General features: G+C 47.3%; 1 long non-coding RNA gene across 1 annotated transcript; it reads left to right on the top strand.

The window, feature by feature from the left end:
- The first annotated feature begins 334 nt into the window (after nt 1–334).
- On the top strand, nt 335–7144 carry LOC136298006 (uncharacterized). The gene is made up of 3 exons (XR_010723257.1): nt 335–417; nt 4923–5113; nt 6995–7144. It is a non-coding gene; the product is annotated as an uncharacterized lncRNA (long non-coding RNA).
- The last annotated feature ends 610 nt before the right edge of the window (nt 7145–7754 follow it).

The following is a 7754-nucleotide window of genomic DNA, read 5'->3' as shown; positions in this document are numbered from 1 at the left end:
TGTAGGAGGGAAGATACAGTGTCCATCTCCCTGTGCCTTCCTCAGGCTGACGCCAGCCTCTCTCACTCCGTGATTTTGTCTGGACATTTTAAATATGGACCAAAGACAAGCACAGGAAAGCTCCTGACAAATAGTCCAGTGCTCGTGCTCCCTGTGGCACAGCTAGGAAACACCTCCTAGGGTCGCTGCTCTGAGCAGGCTGAGCTGATGGTGGAAGCAGGTGACTGCAAATGAAGTACTCTGTCTCCTGCTGTCAGGCGTGTGGTGGACACGTCTGTTATTGAAAGGAGTATTCTTGCTTTGTAATGCAGATGTATCTCTCCTGGAGACGATCTGTAATGCTTCAGAGAGGAACACACTGGGGGAGGTGTGGCAAAGGTACAAGACTCCTGCTGTTTCACACTTTTCCTTAACAAGGTAAGCTTCAGAGATTTACAGTCAAACAAAAGGTGAAGATGAACCTTCTGTAAATGGTAGCACTGCTTTGAAGCTGCAGGCTGAGCAGATGCTGCATGCACAGCCATTGCCCTCATGAGACGTGGGTTTTAATTCACCTCCGTTTATGTCATCTGTTCGCTGTGTGCTGCTGTGACACTGTAAAACACGTTCAGCTCCCAAGGTGCCTGAGCACCAAATGAGCTTCTGCTGCAGCTCGTGCTGCTCATGTCTCGCTCATCCTGTCACAGGGTGTTGGGCAGTACAGCAGTGGCCAGGCTGAGCCACACATTCCAAATCAGTCCCACAAAGCTGTTTATCTGAGGAGAGTTGGCTATCTATCCATGTTTTAACACCTCCTGCAGCACATGGTGTGGGGGTCATCGGGAAAGTTAACAACAAATTTTCAGAGAAAAGGAGCCTTTCTGGGGCGTCAGCCTTCTTTCCTGTGTGAGGGGAGCACTGACTGCAGTCATGCCTCTTTGTGGAAACCCCCTTGCATGGGGAGCAGATGGCATGCTCTGAGGACTTTGGTGTGTTTGTCCTGGAGCTGGCATTGGGGGTGACACAAATAGGTCCTTAAGTCAAGTCAGGCTTGGCTCTAATACTTTGCTGAATGCCAGTCAACTCCTTGGATGGAGGAGGAAAAACCTGGGGAGCAGGCAGGAAGGCAAGCTCGCTGATGGCCCTTGCAGAGGTCTTGTCATTTGAAGCCCAGAGCAGTGTGCTGCAGAAATAAGTTGTCCAGCTCTAGGGAAAATGCTAAGCCTGGAGACAGATGTGGTTGTGAGTACCCAAGGAGCTTCTCCTGTGGAGCTGTATTAAGCATCTCCTGTGGGACTGCGGGTAGCCTGCAGAGGGGAGCTGGAGTGCCTCGTGGGCTCACTACAACTATAGTGGCATGATTTGTAATTACTACAGGACTCTTACACTTCCTACTTGGCCTGTTGCCCCTGGGGTTTGTGTTGCACCTCTTGGGTTGAAAGACTGTTGCTCATGAGCGCAAGGTTGCATCTATAGCACCAGGCTTCTGGGTTCTGAATAAGAGAAGAAAGCCAGAGGCTCTCACTTTTGTACTTGTGGAGAACAGAGCAATGATATTTTGTTGAATTGCCTGTAATTCTCCAGCGTCCATGGCTCATTCAAAGGGCCCGTGAAAAGGTACCACGAGCTCATATTCCAGAGAAATGCTGCAGGGTGTCTCAGGCTGGCTGACCTCACCTCTAGGACCACAGTCCTCTACACTAGTTATGTTCCCCTGGACAAATCCAGTGAGATGTAGATGAACCTGAGCTAAATACAGTTTCTGTAGTCCTTGGCACTTCCTTAGCCAAAGAAAGTTAACCAGTGTAGTTTATTAAATGTCTTACAGTTCTTGTTCAGTCATGTTTATCCATAGGTGACCATCTATTTCCAATATGATTAACTGGAGGGAAATGGCAGAGTCTGATGCAGCAAGTTCTTTCATCTGCTCAAAGCCAGGTCTAGGACTTGGTGCTTAACATGCTGCTGCAGTACAGACACATCCTTTAAGCATCAAGAAAGAGACATGGATTGGCTTTTTCTTTCTTCAAAAAATGACATTTTGAAGTAGGTTAAGTCTACTACTTTTCCACATTTTCTCAGAGAGAGATTTTGTCTAGCTGGTGTACGTGCTTTCCATGAGAAATTATTTATGAGCTCCTCCATCCCTGTTCTAGTCTTCTTGATGTAACAATAGTAGATCTGGAGGAATGACCAAGGTTAGTTTTATGGTCTCACTTCAGATGTAGTGCCAAGTTATTCAGCCCTTCGTTTTGTTAGTGACTGAACCAAAAAGCGATTTATCTCAGCAATGTCCTTCAGATTATACCTATACACCATGATACCAATAAGGCATGCACCTGGCTGCTCCAGTCCCAGAAGAAATCAATGTTTCATTTCAAAGATGCCAGTTCTTTCCTCTCCTTCCTTCTGCCATTCTTATGAAGAAAAGCTGTTTTAGGGGACATGGGAAGAAATACAAAAGGATTGTGGAAAAACCTTCTCTACTTCAGCTATGCATTCTGTTCAATTATGAATCACAAAGAAACTCACTGAGGACAGAGTTGTCAGGGCTTGAATGGTCAATATATGTGAATGAGAGGGGAAACACCCTTTGTTGGGGTCCCCTCCAGGGGATGGGCCTAGACAGCTGCAGTCCTGTAGGGATGTGTGCAGTGTGACCACAGCATTGCTGCCTTTACTGGGAAAATGCAAAGATGTAGCTCAGTTCCTTGCTCACAGCCAGTTATCTCTGCTGGCACTGGTGTAATTATAATACATACTTTATTGCTTGTCAATATTTTAACCTTTCTGACACATTATCCCCTAGGGCAACTGAGCAGCCTTAATAATATAGCTGATAATTATCCTCTTGGTGAATAAAGTTATCACTAGGGTCCTGTATAAATCACGTGGAAAACATGATGGATTTCAGTGGCTGGCCTTCACAAAAATGGGAAGAGACACAGCTTGTGACAGCTTAATGGAGAAGGTAATAAAACCAACAATAAAGAAATTTATAATATAGGCAATGATTTTCAGGCTTTTCTATTTGTTTTCATGCTAATAGAAGATAAATGTCATATTAGAAACAAGACCTGAAATTTCTATTAAAAATATTTGGGAAATGTCATTAAATATCAGCAATTTCCCGTGCAAGAAGTGGCAGCATGAGTCTTAATTACCTGTCTTAATTACCTGTATGAGGTCCTTAGAACCAAAGTGTCCTTGTGGTCAGCAAGTACCCCTCACTTTTGTAAAGAGTGAGATGTGTGGTGCCTCAGTGGGAGGAAGCCTCTTGGCCACTGGTGGAAAGCAGGACAGCAATCCTGCCAGGGACCCTGAGTAGGGTACATGATGGCTGTTTCATAAGGCTGCAAGTTTCCTAAGAAATCCAAGCTGTCATTATAAGCAGAGAACAAGACTTCAGCACAGATGTGAGAAAGCCCTGCAGCAGTACTGGAGTGGTGAGAAGGGGAGGGTGCAGTACAGGGTGGACAAAGGTCTAAGATACACTCACTAGAAGCACATGAAGGACAGGTGTTGGCATTTATAAGTTACCTGTCGGTATTACTGGTTAGTCCTCTGGTTTGCATGCTATGAAAATGAATGTGTGAAGCCTTCAGAATTTATACTCCACACTAACTAAAGGTTTTTTGGGGAAGTGAATGAGCCATAGTGGGACTCTGGAGTGAGCAGGAGTGTTCTGGGGATTGACTGCAGCTCCCTGGGTGAGACCAGGGCAACAGCCACCCAAGAGCAGTGCTCTGTGCTGGTGGGTGCTGAGGGCTGAAGAGGTGGAGGCTGGTGTGCTGCTTCCCAGCAGAGTGGGGTGCTGGTCCTGGCTGCTTGCAGAGACAGCACTGCTGTGCCTGGGAGGGCAGGACCAGCTCTTCCCAGTGAGCAGCCTGACCTGGGCTGCCTGGAGGGTGTCCTCAGCAGTGATTAGTGTGTGGATGTCTCTGGGGTGCAGGTGGGGGAAAGGATGGGGAAGGGAGAGTGGTGGAAATTGTATTTGTGTCTGTGCTTAACATTCCTAGTTCATTCTCTTGCATTTCTTCTAAACAAGCACTTTGAGGTCTGAGCCCCGGTGCCTCTAATCTAGTGAGCGCCTTATTGATCAAGTCTTGCCATTTGGTCCCCTGAGCTGCCTTGTGTTGCACAAAAGGGATAAATTACTCCTTATACTTTAAAGAGTAAGGATGTTTTTAGTGCATGTAGACCCATATGATAAATACAGAGGCACAGGTGGAATGAGAATAGCAAAAAGCAGAGGGATAATTAACAGCTGGAACAGCACAAACCAGTTCCCAAACCCAAGCCCTGGAGGAACACAATACATTCATCATGCTGCTCACTGGGCTGATGCTACAGCTCTGGGGTGTGAGGTATTGAATTACAGTCTCTAGAAAATATTGTTTGGGGAATGTTGAGGAGAGCTGGTAAACAATGTGCTGGAAGGTGACAGATATGTTTGCAGCTTCATATAGGGCTATCACAATAAAAAGAGCCATGAGGGGTTTTCCCATCTCTGCCTGCCTGTCAGGCCTGGCAGCAGGCAGGCTGCCAGGCTTCAATGGGGGATGGCAGACCCAGCAGCCAGTGGACTTACTTTCTTCTGATGCCTATTTTCTTTAAAATATTATTTTGTTACTGTGTGAAACTGATGAATCTCAAGCTTAATGAAGCAGCATCTGTGATTCAACTGCTGTAGAAAGCGACATATAGCGGGCTCTTAACACTGGATTTAGAGTTAGTCTGGCCTGGACACCCCTTCTGGGCTCTCCTACCCTCAGTGTGGTTGTTATGGAGGACAGCACAGGGGCTCCCAGCTCAGAGCTGCCACACAATCGGCACAGCCAGTGTATCAGGAGCTGCACCTCAGTCACACAGAGGTGGGGAAGGTGAAGGCAGCTATAATCTGCCTTGTAAGATGCTTTCTTTTCTATCCCCTTTCTTCACAGGAAGTCACTCACAAGACTTTGATCTGGGATGACATTTCATTCCTACAAACCTGTGACCAGTGATGGCAGTGTCCCCCGAGTGGACCTCATGGCATGCTCAGGGGCTGCCTCCCCTGGAGTGTCCTGTGTTACCTCCTCAGTGGCCCGAGGGCAGGGCACCGCTTCCAGCCAGCAGTAAACCACACACCAAGGTAAGGAAGGGGGAATACTGTGTTCTCTTTCAAATGTCACATTCCTCTGGCAGCACAAACCGGGTGCTCGATCATTTCATTGATTAAATGGGATACTCCCACAGCTGCAGTAACCAGAGGTGTATGTGCTCAGGGGATAAGCAGGGGATTAATGGTCAGATTTTGTTTGTGTAATGGTGAAAGGGGAAGTTTTAAGGTGGTCTACTACCTGTTAAAAAACCCACAAGAATCAAAAAGAAAGAAAAAGACACACAGAGCCTATTACATGGGAAAATCTGCAACAGCATTATGCTGCTTCTAGTGGGATTTTTTCCTGCACATGGAGTGAGTGGTCCCAGCAGTATTGGAGCACATGGATGTCTGGTAAGGATGCATCACATGCTTTTTGCAGAAGATGTGGCATTTAAGGTTATTCCATCCTTGCCAATGTGCCACCCCCAAGGAGTATGTGTGATAACAGGTATGGCACTAGAAATACTGCTCAAGAAATCCTGACTGTATGGGAGGTCCTGATCCAGAGAGCTCCGAGTCACCTGCTCCATTAGCTGCTGTTTGGCTGACAGCTCCTGGGTTTCTCATGGCAGTGGAGTGGGAGGGTGCAGGTCTGCCTGTCCAGGCTGGCTGGCTGCCAGAGGGGAGCTGTCACGGTGCAGAGCTGGGCACCCACACACCCATGGTACCCCAGCACTGGGCAGCCAGGGTTGTGTCAGGGGGCTGCAGTGGGGCAGCCTCTTCCCCTCCAGCACAAGCTAAGGCGGCAGCAGTTAGGGGCTCTGCTCCTGCTACAGAGGAGTGCTGTGATTACAGGACAAACATAAAGTCACAGAATCACCATCAAAACCTAAAGTAAAGAATTTGGCTCATAAAAAAATGTGTCACCTGGACAAAGAGAAGAGTTATGGTTTTCCATTCTCCCTCTTGGAGTCAAAGAGAGAATGTGCCACTATAGAGGAAGCCTGAGGAACTGACAGCAACCAAGGCAGAGGATTTCACTGCCCCTGGAGAGACCCTTTCAGAGTTATTAGTTATATGTTTGTATTTAATGTACTGATTAGGGCCAGGACTTGTAGACAGCCACTAACAGTGCATGTGAATTGGCTTAAGCATTATTATGTACGACCATCGTCAGCTCTGCTCCCCAAGACGATTGATACACTGAGTGAATCTTTTCAAGCTGCTTCTGAAAAGATTCACGACACTGCAGTGAAAGTGGCTTCCAATGGGAACCTCTGTATACTGATGTCAGCATATATTTTATTCCCTCTGACTACAAGGGCTGGTTAGGTTATGAGCCTCTCACTGAAATGGACTGCATACAATTGCCAGATAATTGGTTCTTTTCCTTGTAGGCTGATGAAGTTATGATTCACCCCTTACTCCCCCAAGAACAGCAGGCACAGCACCATGACTTGCTTATGTCTCATCCAGGTGCTCTGCCTTGCTTTCCTTTCCACCTGGCATGTGTGGAGGGGATGCCCCAAGAGGAGAGGGCAGGAAGCAGCTGCTGAGCATGGATTTAAGCCTGGGCTCACTGCCTGAGGGGGGACTGCACAGGTTTGTAGGGTGCTGGTGCAAGCAGGCTGGGGATGGTGTGGCTGATTCAGCTGTGAAGTGATGCTGAAATCAGGCTGCTGTGAGCCTTGGTCCTTGACAGGTGCTGCATCCCAGCTGCTGGTGTTTGTCCCTTGGACCATGTAGTTGTTTTCTGCTGTGGCAGAAACATGTTGTTCGTGCTGGTGCTCCTTATTGCAGAGGATGTGTGGAACCCTTCAAATCTCAAGCTGATTGTATCTGGCTGCAGTTGAAGACTCAGGAAGCCTTGGGAAAGAGTATGCCTCTTTGCCCCGTGCTTGCCTCCCTGTCTGATTTGATCTTACCTAGGGACCATGGTGGATGGTGAAAATCTCCCTGCTGCCAACTGAGCAGAGCAGTCACAGAGAAGCACTGGATGTCCATCTTCCTCCTTTGGCCTTGTCCTCATTTGGATATTGACCCTCTCCCCAACACAGATCCTCGCTCCTCTGCCAGTCATCCTTGGTATGTAAAACTTGGCTCCTCTGTCCTGGTATTCTAGAGTTGGACTGAGAAGTGCTGGTCCTTGGAGCCATCCTGTTGCTTGCTCCTCAACTCCTTGCAGGTTTGTACACCATATTTCACCCAGTGTGAGAGGACACTGGGGGAAAGTGGCATAGGATGGTGGGAATGTTGCTGTTGGGAAGGCTGTGCATGCCAGGGAGCAGAGGCTTCAGTGGCTGCTGCTGCTCCGCATTGCTGTTTGTAACTTCAGGTAATAAGCCTGCAGTGTGCCAGTTTGAAAGCTTATATTGTTAATAGTCCTGCCTAACAGCTCCTAAAAATAGATGTAACATTTTCAATAATATATAGAATGCATCATTAGCTAAGAAAGGCTAAGCTTGTCAAGTTAAGTAAAATCATATGTGTCATCATTCTGTCCTGTCGTCTTATCTGCAAAGAGCCCTTGCAGGTAAAATAACAGAGAACACTTTATATTTTTATAAAGACTGGAAAGGGGAACTGTGATGGATATAGCTGGACTATATCTGCACAGATGATTTGGCTTAACAGATACCAGCTTGGCCAGCCTAGCTGGAAGTACAATAAGTCAGATTCAAACCTGGTC

The sequence above is a fragment of the Chamaea fasciata genome, unplaced genomic scaffold, assembly GCF_029207755.1.
Source record: "Chamaea fasciata isolate MVZ Bird 193981 ecotype frontalis unplaced genomic scaffold, bChaFas1.0.hap1 SCAF_16, whole genome shotgun sequence".
In the NCBI taxonomy this organism is placed as follows: domain Eukaryota; kingdom Metazoa; phylum Chordata; class Aves; order Passeriformes; family Sylviidae; genus Chamaea; species Chamaea fasciata.
The sequence above is the reverse complement of the archived record's forward strand: the minus strand, read 5'-3'. Positions and strand labels throughout refer to the sequence as shown.